Source organism: Alligator sinensis, unplaced genomic scaffold, assembly GCF_000455745.1.
Source record: "Alligator sinensis unplaced genomic scaffold, ASM45574v1 scaffold551_1, whole genome shotgun sequence".
Lineage (NCBI taxonomy): Eukaryota > Metazoa > Chordata > Crocodylia > Alligatoridae > Alligator > Alligator sinensis.
In genome coordinates, this window is record NW_005842526.1 from 252,106 (window position 1) to 266,455 (window position 14,350).

General features: G+C 48.1%; 2 protein-coding genes across 4 annotated transcripts in view; one reads left to right on the top strand and one right to left on the bottom strand.

Annotated features, from left to right (window-relative positions):
- LOC102375885 (carboxy-terminal domain RNA polymerase II polypeptide A small phosphatase 2) overlaps positions 1 to 14,350 on the bottom strand; it is a 63,723-nt gene that overhangs the window by 34,736 nt on the left and 14,637 nt on the right. The window lies entirely within an intron of this gene.
- The window catches only part of HIGD1C (HIG1 hypoxia inducible domain family member 1C), a 30,232-nt gene continuing 21,973 nt past the window's right edge, over positions 6,092 to 14,350 (top strand). Inside the window, exon 1 of the mRNA XM_025213386.1 lies at positions 6,092 to 6,410. The gene's annotated coding sequence lies outside the window, so the exon portion shown is untranslated. The remainder of the gene's footprint in view (positions 6,411 to 14,350) is intronic.

A 14,350-nucleotide genomic window follows, 5' to 3' on the forward strand; every position in this document is an offset into this window, starting at 1 on the left:
CAACCAAAAAAAAAACTTCAACTGGCACAGATTTCACCACTGGATAATTATCAGAGTGATACTAAAAACTGCAGCAGAGAAAACCATCACATAAGTAGTGGCTCCCAGACACATGCACGCACACATTCACGTATTATCGTCACCTCTAAGAATGAAAACACGACCGACCACACACACACACACACACACACACACACACACAGAGTCCTATACCCCAGCGCCTGTACGTAAAACCCTCAAATCAACCCTGAGGAGTAACCTTTGCAGAAATGCAAATTAAGCTGCATTTTGCTATTGGCCGTTAGCAACTGAATTACGATAAAAAAATTATCTTTCATTGTTTGTGGGAAAAAAATCTGGTTGAAGACATTGAATAATCACTGTATTTACTTATTTATTTAGTGATCATAAGTCTTACTGTTTGGAGATGCCTGAAAGCAGGAATCCTGCAGCCTTAAAATGTTGTTTACATTCAGTCTGTGTTTTGAATCCGTTGCCCCTTCATGGCCCCCACCATAATCTCTGAGGTTATTTCCTATTGCTGTCACATTGGCTATGCATTCCTGAGCGTTGAGCAATAACTTTCCCCCATAGGCAGATGTTATGGAGCTGGAGCAGCCTGCTAAGCACTACAGGCTTAAAGCTCATTTCTCAAGTCATGATGGAAAAAAATGCCATTGCACTTACATTTCTACCTTGATCTCGAAAGAGCTCCACTGATTATCCTGCGAAATCCACCTTCAGATATCCTGACTCTTTAGGGTGCCTCACAACCAAACCTAGTCTGGCGACTGTACAAATAATCTTTTCTGTTAACAGAGGAACTATTATGAGTGGCTTTTCATTATTTGCTTTTTTTGCACTTCCATCAAACTCGATTCCTAGCAGAGCTTACATGAAAACAGCCCGGTCCTTAGGGATCTGAAGCAACCTGCTGTAATTTCAGACCATATTGTGCTATACTGACTGGTGGCCTGTTTTGATCCTCTTTCAAAGGAAAGCTGAAAAATGCAAGAAGTCTGTCTTCAGCTGGGGAGGAAGGGCGGGTATCGGGAAAGAAGGCATGAAACTAATTTTCGGAGGATTTGGAACTAAGTTGGACAGAAGAGCCTGTACTAAGCACGAGCCTTGGTTTGACAGTTTTTGGAGTTCTGCCCCAGTGGCAACAAGCTCCTGTCGGGCAAGCAGATTTAAACCGACAATCAGCTATGCAAACATCATGCAGCTAGCGAACAGTGCCAGCTCTAGAGCATGCATTAGGGGTTTAGCTAGCCACACGCAGTACAGTTCAAGGCAGCAAGTAATTTATTCTCCTTGCCCGACCCGCCATCTTGTAGATCTATTGTAAGAAAACACAAAACGTTAATTAGGGATTTAATGGGTACTTTCCGCACTGAAAAGTTTGCAGTAAGAGCCATGGGTGAATCTATTTGCTCTGAGTAGCCAGAGTAGCCTGAAAGGGACTGGAAGGTTTGACAGCTCCAAATTATGACCCTTCCTCGCTTAAATTAACTGGACACAGGAGTGAGAAAGATAAAGAGTCCAACACAGTGGTCTGTTATCTGTCCCTTGTCCAGTCGCTCCCACTTGCAGGCTCATAAAGGTAGCAACCTTTGTTTCAATAGCTGCTCTGTCAGTGACCCACCATTAAGACTAACTCTTTTATTTATACCCCTGAGATTAATCTTCAGTGAAATCTGACCTCCTTAGCCCATTTTCTGCATTAACAAACAGATTGTTATGGGCCGAGTACAGGGTGTTATCCCAGTTTTCCCAATGGGTAAACCGAGGCAAGAAGTAAAACAACTCGGGCCACCAAGGGAAACAATACCAGAGCAAGATCCCAATCCTATGCCTACCCACAGTACCTCTCACCCTACCTATTGGTGTCTGCTTTGTACCCAAGGGATTTCACTGCAATGGGTAAACCAAGGCAAGAAGTAAAACAACTCAGGCCATCAAGGGAAACAATGCCAGAGCAAGATCCCAATCCTATGCCTACCCAGAGTACCTCTCACCCTGGTGTCTGCTTTGTACCCAACAGATTTCACTGCAAGGGACCAGCAAGGAAGCATCATCCCCTTTCTGATGGGTGAAGACCCAGGAAGCCACTTGTCATTTGTTGTCTTCATTTCTTTTCCTCTGGGGAACACCCAAATTCTGGCAATGGATTGTAGGGCACTTACAACAGAATTGTACATGTATAAAGTACTCGAGTTCTTCTGAAAGGTTTAACATTTAATTGCTCTGCTGTGGCTTGACTGTACAAATATTTGTGCTAATACATCTAAATGCTTCTCACACACTTATTTGACAAAGAGTATCTTCATACCCTGGGAGTGGGGGCTCGCCTTTCAACATCTCCACCAAAGGAACTCGTCTGGCTTCATTCTTGAGGAGCCTGCTGATTCCTCGGGTTTACTGTCATCATAGCAGAAATATTTTGGGGCAGTTCGAGTCCCAGACCTAGGTGTCTGTGATGGGATTGGAAATTCTGGGCGGGGGGAATATTGCAACTGATGCATAAAAAAATGAGCTCTAGATTTCTTTCTTCTCACCCACCCACCCATTCTGCCTCTTGGTTGATTTCACACCGGAGGAAACCTGGCCTTCCCAGTCTGGATAAGTGTATACAGAGAAACCAGTCCTTCTCTTTATAATGTAGTCTGTCATCACTACAGGGACTGCAGCAAATGACATGGGTCAACAGAGAGCAGGCTGGAGTGGCTGCAGAGTTATTATCATTTAGGTTCGTTCACAGCCAACTAGATGAGCCAAATACTGATATAGGGTCCGTTTTCCAAAGCAGGAGCTCAGCTACTGGAGGTGCTTTCCAAGCATACGTAAGGGTTTTTCTTCTTTTATCCTCTGTTCCTCAGTAACTTTCCTATAAAAGTAACATCCTGATCTCAGACTCAAACCCAGGCAAGGAGCTACCACCTTGGCCTTGTCAGGTGTCATTATTAGCCTCCTTCATGATGTTATGTCAGAAGTAGGACTGGATTTAAGTCAGTGCCTGGAGGGGAGACCTCTGTGGAGCACCTCCGCGCAGCACAAGTGGTGCTAGTAAGACAGGTGATGCGCTCTTCCCTAAAAGGGCTCCTGTGCCTGTGGGGCCACATCCACCTGTGCAGACAAGCTGGGACTCATTTCTCTCCTAGAGACACCTGCACTTGAAGCCAGCCCCCTTTGCAGAATGCAAGCGCACTGGCTGTGTCTATACTGTGTCCCCATCAGGCCTAGAGAGGGATGGTCCCAAACATGCCCCTGTGACAGGGAGCCAGAGACTCCTGTCACTTTAAGTGGAGGGTGCAGTAGGCTACACTTGCTGTGCAGGGCTGCAGCAGAGAGCAGGTTTGCCCTTAAGCAAAGAAGAAACCCCTGCAGGTGGCTGAGGATCCACCTGCCTGGAAGAGGCGGGGATTAGAGGTACATAAGACCAGTGCCTTGAGCAAAGAGGGTAATTTGGCCCTGCAGGTTGCAGGGCAAGGACCTCCTCCAGAGAGAGGCTTTAGGAAACCAGCACATGGATACCCAAGCTACCCAAGGGAGCTGGATGGAGGCAGCTAAGGAGAAAATACAGCATGGAGTGTGGGCAATGACCCAAATTGGGGATAAATTTTAGTTGGAAGCAGTTTGCTTATGTTTGTGTTACAGTTAACACCAGAGGACTGGGTTGTGGTTGTAGGGGAAGACTGGAGGCCACATAGGGAGCGAACCAGGAAAGCCAAGGCTGCAACTGAACTTCAGCAGGCTACACGTATTAAAGACAATAAAAAGTCCTTTTTTAGATATGCGCGGAGCTAGAGGAAAGGCAAAGGTAACATTGGACCCCTGCTAAACCAACTGGGGCAACTGACAACCAACAACTAGGAGAAAGCAAACCTGCTTAATGGGTATTTTGCGTCGGTTTTTCACCAGCCCCAAGGGACGGGCCTGCTCAATATGGTACGGGACGGCCAGGGTGAGGGAGAATTGTTACCCTACATCAATGTTGACCATGTGACGGAACACCTTGAGAGGTTGGACACCTTCAAGTCAGCCGGCTCTGACAGTTTACACCCCAGGGTACTCAAGGAGCTGGCAGGCATCATAGCTCAGCCCCTGGCACGGATATTAGAGAACTGGTGCTCAGGTGAAGTGCCCGAAGACTGGAAGAAGGCCAATGTGGTGCCTATTTTCAAGAAAGGGAGGAAAGTAGATCCGGGGAACTACAGGTCTATCAGCCTGACCTCTATCCCGGGGAAGATCTTGGGAAAAAATGATCAAAGAGACCATTCTTGAAAAACTGGCTGATGGCAACATCCTGAGGGATACCCAGCATAGGTTTGTTGCGGATAGGCCTTGCCTGACCAATGTCATCTCCTTCTACGACCAGGTGACATATCACCTGGACAAGGAAGAAGAGATTGATGTCATATATCTTGACTTTAAAAAAGTCTTCAGTCTGGTGTCCCATGATCTTCTCATGGAAAAATTGGCCAACTGCAGCCTCGGCTACATCACAGTCCGATGGCCGGGGAATTGGCTCTGAGGTTGGACCCAGAGAGTGGTAATAGACAGAAGTAAATCATTGTGGTGCACCGTGACCAGTGGGGTCTGTCCTTGGGCCTATACTCTTTAACATCTTCATTAATGATGTGGACATTGGTATCAGAAGTGGACTGGCCAACTTCACTGATGACACCAAATTTGGGGTAGAGCATCCACACCTGAGGATAGGCTGGTGATCCAGGCTCACCTTGACAGGCTCAGAAAATGGGCAGACGAAAACCTGATGGTGTTCAATGCTGAAAAATGCAAAGTACTCCACCTTGGGAAAAAAAACCCTGCAGCACGCATATAGGCTTGGCAGTGCTACGTTTGCTAGCACCATGGCCAAAAGGGACTTGGGGGTCATGACTGACCACAAGATGAATATGAGCCACCAATGCGATGTGGCAGCTGGTAAAGTGAGCAAAATTCTGGCTTGCATCCATAGATGCTTCTCAAGCAAATCCCAGGATGTCATCCTCCCACTGTACTCGGCCTTGGTGAGGCCACAGCTGGAGTACTGCATCCAAATCTGGGCTCCACAATTCAAGAAGGATATGGAAAAGCTTGAGAGTGCAGAGGAGAGCTACGCACATGATCAGAGGGCAGGAGAACAGGCCCTATGATGAGAGGCTGAGAGCCATGGGACTCTTCAGCCTGGAAAAGTGCAGGCTCAGGGGACCTGGTGGCTGCCTATAAGTATATAAGGGGTGTACATCAGGATCTGGGGGAACATCTGTTCACCAGAGTGCCCCAAGGGATGATGACAAGGTCAAATGGTCACAAACTCTTCCAAGACCGTAACACCTGAGAGGCACAGCCGTGGCTATAGGGGAGGACGGAGGCCACATTTATCACCCCTAAGGCAGCTTGTACCCTAAGGCATGGATAGGGCCAGGAAGGCCATGAGTTAGTGCCAGAGGGGCATGAACACTAGACAGCAGAGGGATTGAGGCTTGCTTTATGCCCCTGGGGAAGCCTCTCTAAGTATTATATCAAGGTGTGGTAGGCAAGGTAGAAAGGGAGGGTACCCTGAGGGGCTGGAGTGGAGCAGGAGTTGCTTGGTCATCAGGGGGCATCACAGCCACCCCTGGGGCCTGGTTCTGCTATAGTCCTGTATGCTAGGGAGCCCCTCATGGCTTCCCACCACCACACTGGAGACCACAGTTTCAAGAGCAGCTATGGGCAAGTCTCCAGATTGGCTTTACACCATCATGTTTCTGGAGCTGGTGTGCGAGCAGGAGTAGGGGATGAGGTGTTCTCAGGACCATTCCTCCCTACACTGTGCTGGAGACATGGTGCCTATACCCACAGTCCTGGTGGGGTGGGGGGTGTTGTAGAACAGCAGCAATAAAATCCATGGAAGTTGTCTGGGAAGAGCACTCAACGAAGTCATAGCCTAGCTGACCCATTTTAACCCCCCTTTGTTAGTGTACGCTGTCGACTTGCTAAGCCACCCTGTGTGTTTTCAGTCTTGCTCTTTATTGCAAAGAGGGCTGCAAGTAGCTTTCATCACTGAGCCCAACACTAGGGGACATGTTCTGCAGCCAGCAGCCAATAAGTTAATCTTGACCCTGGTCTGCATCAAGTGCTTTGGCATGAAGCAAGCCAGGATTTCATTATCAACTGCTTCTCAAACTACTCTGACCAGAGCACAAATAGCAAGCATCTGTGTTCGAAGCCAGCCTGTGGTATGTAGCTCAGATCAGCACTGCAGATTTATTCCTTCAAATCCCTAAAGCACAACTCTGAAGAGGTCCCTAACATGACTTGCATGGAGCTGTGGTCCTCTGCGGTCCATCTTCCTTAATTAGGCACCCAGAGGGACTGTCCATACCTCATTGCATCAGGAAGAAGAGGGAAGGAACCTGGACTCGGTAACTTCTTTACCCTTCTCCTACGTACCAGACACATCTCAGGCAGGAAAATCTCGGTCACCTTTTCATGCTGCTAGATTCCTGTGAGCTTTTGTAATTCAAAGCGCCTCGACTGGAGGGTCTACAAACAGGCCAACACTGGCAGGGCAATACCTGCACTTTCCCTTTGTGTCAGTCTGCTAAGCTCTGGAGGTGATTAAAACAACCGTAACAGAGGTATAGCTATGTGGGGGGAAAAGGACATGCAGAAGCTTTTATAAGCTACAGGATCTTAATGATGTATTTTCCTGCCATGATAAAATACTTGCCATTGCTGCTTTGCCTGTCCTCTAGAGCCCTTAATTCTACACCTGGAAAACTACTTTACTGCTGTCCCTCAGATCCCTGCTCAAAACTGCCCTTTGCCCAGGCACCTACCAAAAAGCATGACAAAAGTGATGTTGCTGGTGTGCAGTGACATGGTCTCCTTGCTTTCTGGTACTAACCTGCCTGTATCTGTGTGTTGTCTCTCACCTTGTACCTTGTTCCTAAGCTGTGCGTGGCGAGAACCACATTTTCCTTTTGTGTAAAGTGTCAGGCCCCGGGGAGCTCTGGTCCATGCCTGGGGCTTCTGGCACTAGGACAACGATGATGATAAAGGAAGAGTGAATCCTGAAATGCCCTGATTTTATTTCCCTAACTTCCCCCGCTTTTGGTCATGAGTTTATCTAACATGGAGATACCGTGCCTTAACATTTTATTTGGTCCAATTTTCATAGCAAAAACATCATGCCCCAGCAGGTAGAGTACTGGACTGTCTTTCATTCAAACTGGGATGTCCGAGTTTCTTGCCACCGTGCTGGTATTCAAAGTACAAGCGACAGCATTAGAAACCATGATTCCACCGATGCTGTTGTGTTGGTTTAGTGCTGTCTGAATTCTGCTGTGCAAACCCGGTCTCTGCCTATCTTGAGTGCTGTCTGCTTAATTTATTGACAAAACCAGCTCCGTTTCCACCACTGTTTCTGTGCTGATGAGAGGTGTGAAGGAGCAAACTGGAGGCTGTTCCGTCTTCCCTCATTTTCAAAATCCCTGTCGGCTATACTCAGATCCAAGACTCTTTACCGTCGGCAATGACGCGGGAAGCGGAAAGAGCCCGGTTTGATTTGCAAAGACGAGGCTGTGCTTGCAGTGCCAGCTGTTAGATGGTGATTTGTAAATGGTGCAGACTATTGATCTGGAAATCACTGAGGGGGAAAGATATGGAACAGCAATGTGTCATTTTTACAGAGGCGCTTCTGTAAGCCTGGCAGCACTATCTGTAAAACTCAACTGCAAGCCACAGGTGAAGGTAAGTGCTTGTGCTTGGGGAAAATAATGCATTGGCAGTTTTATGATAGACAGATGATCCAGTTCACTCGGAAGTAGGGCCAGGCTTTAGAATAAGAAACAGTATGGCCTCTCCTGTTTGCTGACCAATGGGTCTGGAAAGGTGAGAGGAGATCCTGTGCTCTGACATTCAGAGCTGCATTGGTAAGTGGACGGACTGAGCGCATGGAGTGGGGTTACTCACCTCTCCCTTGCTGCACGCTCAATTTCTGATTCCTTGTTCACACCAAAACACCAGCCTGGCTGCGTGATACAAGCCAAAGTGTTTGAAAGCAACAAGCAGCATGTTGGACTCATTCACCCACCCTGGCCCTCCTTTTAAAACCAATAACCATGCAAAGCGTGACTTGATTACGGGTGATGCAAGACCCCATCTGTCACGGCTCCTTCAGAGTGGCACAGAATAGGTGGCGTGGTCCTGAGCCTGGCTCTCTTTGTACCTCTGGGACATGCACTGTAATACAGATCACAGCTCCTGCTGAATTATTCAGGGCAGCTTTGAGTGTCAGTTTTATTATAAACATGCAGATTACTCAAGCTTGCTTTCCCCTGCAGGGGAAGGATCGATAGGCGAGTTCTCTCTTCCTGAATTTTCCCTCTCTACATTTGTTCCAATATTCTCCTGCTGGTTATTCCCAGCACTAATTCCCAGTCTACCTGCACTCAGACAGCTGATACCTACTGCTTGACTCAAGCACACTCGGTATTCATTTTGGAAAGGAGCTAACCCCTTCTTCAAGTCAGCAGAGCCCTTTATCTCTGTGCGCGGCATATGTTCACCCAAGTGCTTGGAAGCCCCAAACTCTCTGTGATCTACGGTGTCTGTCTACCCCTTTAAATCACATCACAGAGGTCACAGCTCCAAGCCTCAGGCCCCAGTCCTCTCCCTTCCTGATGTAGCTAAGAGACAATATAAAACTCTCTGCTGCACAGCTCAGGCTGCTGCAGATTATTTCCATTGTCCATTTAAGACGCAGTATCCCCCTCTGCTGCCTCTCTCCACTGGACTGCACAGAATTCATGGGTCTGGTGCAGGTAGAGAGAGCCTGTGGGAGCCAGTAATAAAGTAGAAATAGTAATGTATATTAAAGAATAATGAAATGCAGTGATATTTCAGGCCTGACAGGCCTATTTCTGGCAGTCTCAGAATTAATGCGCTAGGCTTTGTGCTGCAGCTGCTACTAGAAGCCTTCAGTCTTTCTAAATACATGAATAGAGCTTCCAGCTCTTCAGCTCCGATCACTGTTGCTATTTATCCTGCATTTGCTTTCATTGGACCTTTTTAATTTGGAATTTTAGAGTCTTTGCAGTGAGGAAATGCAGCAGCAAGTGCAAAGCATACCAAGTATGGGCACCAGAAAGCTCCCAGATCCTGGGGGCTTCCTTTCACAATCACCAATGCAAAAGCCCACCATCCTCTCAGCACTAGCTGCTTCACCTTTTAAACCTCTTTCTGCTTCTGTCCAGGCAGATCCAAGAGAACTAAAAGCCAGGGTCCCAGATGGAGTAAATCAGCCTAGCTCTGTATGATTCAACAAAGCTTTGGCAATGTGTCCCACCTGGGAACCTGGCCCTCAGTCTACTCTACAGCTTGCATTTGGAGAAAAGGTGTGAGGCCAAACCAGACTGAACCCACTGCTTGTACCAGACTGACAGCGTGCATTTTGCAGGAAGACACAGGCAGGCCCATGAGATGCTGCAGCATTGCTGCGGGTCCAAGAACGCCCTGTAAAGCAACATCTATGCTGCGCAGTCGCAAGGGAAGCCAGTCCCCTTTGCAATGCCGTTGCATTCGAGGCCCTTCATTTTTCTTTGAAGTGTTAGGTCCAAGCTGTCACTGCAGACAGGATGTCGATCTTGGTATGAGGCAGTACAGCACATCTTGGGTCACTATACAAAAGCCCATTAGAAAGACCTGACTTGTGAGAACCGAGTGGGAGCTCATCCCCTCCCCCAACACACTGCCCTCTTCAAATTCCCAAGCGATTCATCTGCTCTGGGACAGTTCAGCACTTTGTAACCTCCGAGGTTTCTGTCAGGGGCTAAGGGGAAAACAAAGCCCAATTCAAACCTTCACGGAGCATAAAATAAGAGCAGCAACAATAGTGACCCTCTGCCCTGGTGACCAGCCATCCCTCTTAGTCTCTGGGACCAGAAAGGCTATTCCAACCACAGTCAGATATAATTAACCAAGCTTCCTTTCCCAGCCCCATTGGCTCTCCTTGTAAAGCCACTTCTCACGCAATGGTCCCTCCTTCCAGTAACTATCCCCCAGCCCACTTGATTTCTACCATATCAATGCAAAGCCAGAGAGATTTGCTTCTATCATCCAGCATTTCAGCTTCTCATTAACATCTCAGTGCGATTTGATGAATCCCCATGCTAATTCCTGGCTTTGTCCCATGTTCCATCAGGAGAGCTCAGCTTGGATAGCGTGCTGCAATTGCTGCCTTGTGTCTCGCAGCTATCAGAAAGGGCCAACTACCTGAAGCAAATGTGGACAGACACAGGGCCAAAATAGTCTCCTGCTTCCCTGCAGCCTTGCTGGAGCCAAAGGGGTTGGGCAGATGTAGCTAAAGGCTGACTCAAAGAGGGAAGGACAGGTATCTGTTTGTCTCGAACCCAGAAGACTGCTGATGAGTAGATCTGCAGTCGCTTCCCTATCTCCAGTGCTTTAGCTTTCTCCAAAAGGCCCTCTGAAGTGTGTTGCCTGAAATATCACAACTGCTTCCTTTTTTCCAGCTGCAACTTTGTTCTTACCAGTGACTCACGATGACATTTATAGCTTCTTGGAGAACGTTTAGGATTCTGTTTTGTCACCTGCTTGTCTTTTTTGCTCCCCCTCCGCAGACGGGAAGAAGCGGTATTTAACCTGGTGAGGATGACACTAAAAGAATGCCTGCCTATGAAACTGTATTTCACTGGAGCCTCAACGAGCACCTGCAGTTATTCATAGGCAGCCTTTGTTCCAACATATCTTATGAAAAGCATCCCTACTGTAACTTGGGGGCTTGAAGCTGTTTGCATAGCTAATGGCATGTCTGCTAGAAAGAGACAGGATCATGGGTGAGACCCTATGTTCCTGTTACTGCCACCCTCATCCACCTTATCGTATGCAACTAGCTCCCATCTTACCTTGCCCCTCTTTAAACTACGAGCTCCGTGGGGAAAGGACTGTAGTTTATTTTACCTCTTTACTTTGCCTAACACAGTGAGGTCCTACTAGTAGCAGGGCTGTCCAATGGCTGGTTCTTCCAGCAGTTGATAACAAGGTGCAATATGATTGAAAATGGAGAGAGCTCATCTCAGCAAACCACTACTTCATTTTGCTACTGATGTATTTAACAGAGATATGGTGATGTTCTGAGTGCTTCCTTGTTGTAAGCCAGACCCTTTTTGTTCACTTCCCTTCCTGAAGGTTGAATTTTATCAGAGCTCCCATAAGGAAGCATGGTCACAATTTAGCATGTGCACACAATCTGGTGCCGCAAGAACCTGCCAGGGCGCTGTGAGGGCACTGCCGCCACTGCCACAGGGTGAAACTGCCCCATATGCCTGTCTGCAGAAGACAAATTGGAGCCAAACTGAGAAGTGGCTGCAGTAAGGCACATCTGCCGCCCCACACTGTGCAGGCAGACGCATCGGTTCTGCTGCAGCTCTTCCTGGTTCGGTTCTGCTGTACTTCCTGAAAGCAGGGGCAGTCCCACCTGGTGGTAGTGGCATCTGTCTCCAGGCTGCCACCACCATGGGGTGAAACAGCCCCATGTGCCTGCATTTTCAGGGGGGCGCAGAGAAGAGCTGCAGCAGAATCGGGATGTGCGCCTTCACAGGGTAATCCAGGCAGGTGCGCCTTTCTCCAGCAGCCACTTCTCAGTTTGGCTCCAACGAGTCTCCTAAAATTAGAGATGCGCGGGAGAGTCCCTCCTGCCCCACGCGCCTCTGCTTCCAGGAGACACCATGCAGGGTTGGCTTGGGAAGGGCTGTGGCACGCACTCCTGCCACAGCCACTTCCTGATCTGGCTCTGCAGAAGGCGTGCAGCACAGATCCCCCTGGCCACGCCAGCGGCCATAGTGACTTGCCGTGCCATGCTCTTGGCCAGTCCCTCCTCCTCCTGGGCCTCGTGTGTCCTCTTGCCCACCTCCTCCCCCTCTCTCTTCCTCACCATTCCCCACATGTGCAGCCCAGCACCATGTCCCTGCTGGCTGGGCGTCTGGGACTCTGTCCTTTGAAGACCAAGGTACCAATACTAAAAACATATTAATTTATACTAGAACTATAAAGTTGATATTATAATATTTATGCTATATTTATATTAGCTTGTTAATGGGGTGCCGTTACAGTCTGAAGTTTTTGAGTCTAAAAAGGTTGAGAACCATGGCACTAGAGAAATGCTAAGAGCAAGAAACAGTTCCCCTCTCTGTCTTCACAACAGGCTACCAGATTAACTCTAGATGACCACGCGCGGTGAGCCTGGAGGCCAGTGACCCACTGTTATATGCTTTCCCAATGCATCATAATAACACTTATTACAAAGGGTCTTTCTAGCACTTTTAAAAGCCTGTTGAGCCTCTTCAACACAGTGGAAGGAAATCAGTGTTAAACACACACACCTCGTAAAATACTAAACCACCAGCAAGTCAGCATCCCTGCTCCTCTTCCATTTCCAGCTGCCCCCTGGGTCTGAATGTAGCTCGTGCAACATTCATTTCTCCAGTGGAGAAATGTAGAGGTCCCAGAGCCCAGTTCTGGAGACCTACGGGCTGGTTCACCTGTCCCATTCATCGAACTGGCAGCTGGCCACTTCCTTTCAGCTTGAGAAAGTCGTAACAGAAGGATGTCAAAGACACTGTCTTAGCGAGTCCAGCTTTTCATTTCTATTGGCAGGATCATCGCTTTGTCACTCGGTCGCATCACTAATCATGCCTCATAATGAACCGTAACAGTGAAATGCATCCAAAGGATAAATACCCAGCTGCCAGCTGAATCTTTAAAGTGACATACACCTATTTTCATCTGAAAAAAACCCCCTCATAGCGGTTCACATAATGGATTTTCCAGCTTCAAACTCCCACATGACCTAAGGTCACAATGAACAGCTGACCCAGCTTGAGCCTTCCTACTAGATGAACTTGCAGCCCTTGTTTGCAAGTCACATGCAACATGACCTGTATGACCAAACTCATTTCATACCATATCTCTCGCACTGAGACCCTAGCAACAGATGCAGCCTGAGGTCTAAACCTCAGGTGAAACAATGGCATCATCCACTTTCCTCAGTTTCCTTTGAGTCTCATTGAGGAATAAAAGGGTGGCACCATGATCTAGGTAGCCATCCAGCCGCAGGATTACCAAACTGCCTGTCCAACTTTGGCTCAAGCTCGCATTGTGCTAAGTGACCTACACCAAGGAATCACCTTGGCCAGACTTGAACATCAGCCTCAGATATTTCACTTCCAAAAGTGTTGGCATACTGGAAACGTTGTGGTTGATGCAATGATAGTGAGTCACCATTTACTGGAAACTGTGCCACCCAGACTGGCGTTACAGCACTACCAGTCGGCTGCTTTGAAGGTGAAAGAGGCATAGGCATCACTTGGCTGAAAGGTACAGGGAGCAAATACTTTTGTAATGGTTTGATCCTAGGGAAATCTGTCAGACAGATCAAGCATAACCTCCTTCCCCATTTTGTAATCCTTTCACTCAGCTGTGGAGATATGAGTCAATCTGAACCCAAGTTCAAGCAGGCTTCCTCTTCCATGAGCCACCTCCCGCGCTTCTTGCTTGACCCAAAGGATGATAGGAGGAGTTTTTCACATCATCTTGAGTCCTGGGTGTGTAGGATCATAACTACAGCAAGGGGTTCAGGCACTGGGTAGAGGGAGAAGCTGTGAGTGATAAGGTGTCAGATGTTGGACAGACCCTTTAGGAGGTTTTACCCATCAGCAGAGTCCCCTATCCAACTCTGAATCTCCATTCTGTGCAGGCTTGAGCCTTCACTCTGCAGATGCAGACTAATGCATGTACATGAGCAAGGTAAAAATGATGGGCAGGACAGGGAAGACAGAGTACCTTAGCGCTACAGCAATAAGAGTGCTGCTGGGTGTCTGCCAAGTTGTGCCTGAACATGAGTAGGGTCTTAAAGAGGGGAGTGTGCAGCTTGAGTGCATCAATTACTCTTAAGAGAAATGAAAACCAGTCTCTACCCACCTCCTGCCTCTTATTTCCTATGTCCCCCATGAGAATGCAGGAGTGGGCCTGTTAAGAGCTTTGGGACTTCCTTCCTCAGAGGCATCCTTAGCACTTTTCCTTACCTGAACTCATATACAGCATCTACTGACATCGTCGGACCACAACAACTTTGTACATCCTAAAAGGACTTGTGGAGTCAAGTCCTTTGTGTTGTGACAGCCAAGACTCAAATGAGGGGTCCTTGTGGGGGTGCTTAAGGAGCAGCTGCATGGAGCAAACAAAAGGGAGCTTTCCGTGGCCTGAACTGGTGGGATCTATAATGAGCTGGAAGTCAACTCCTCCCGAGCATGCGCTCAGCTGGGGGCCTCGTTTCTCCTGCTGA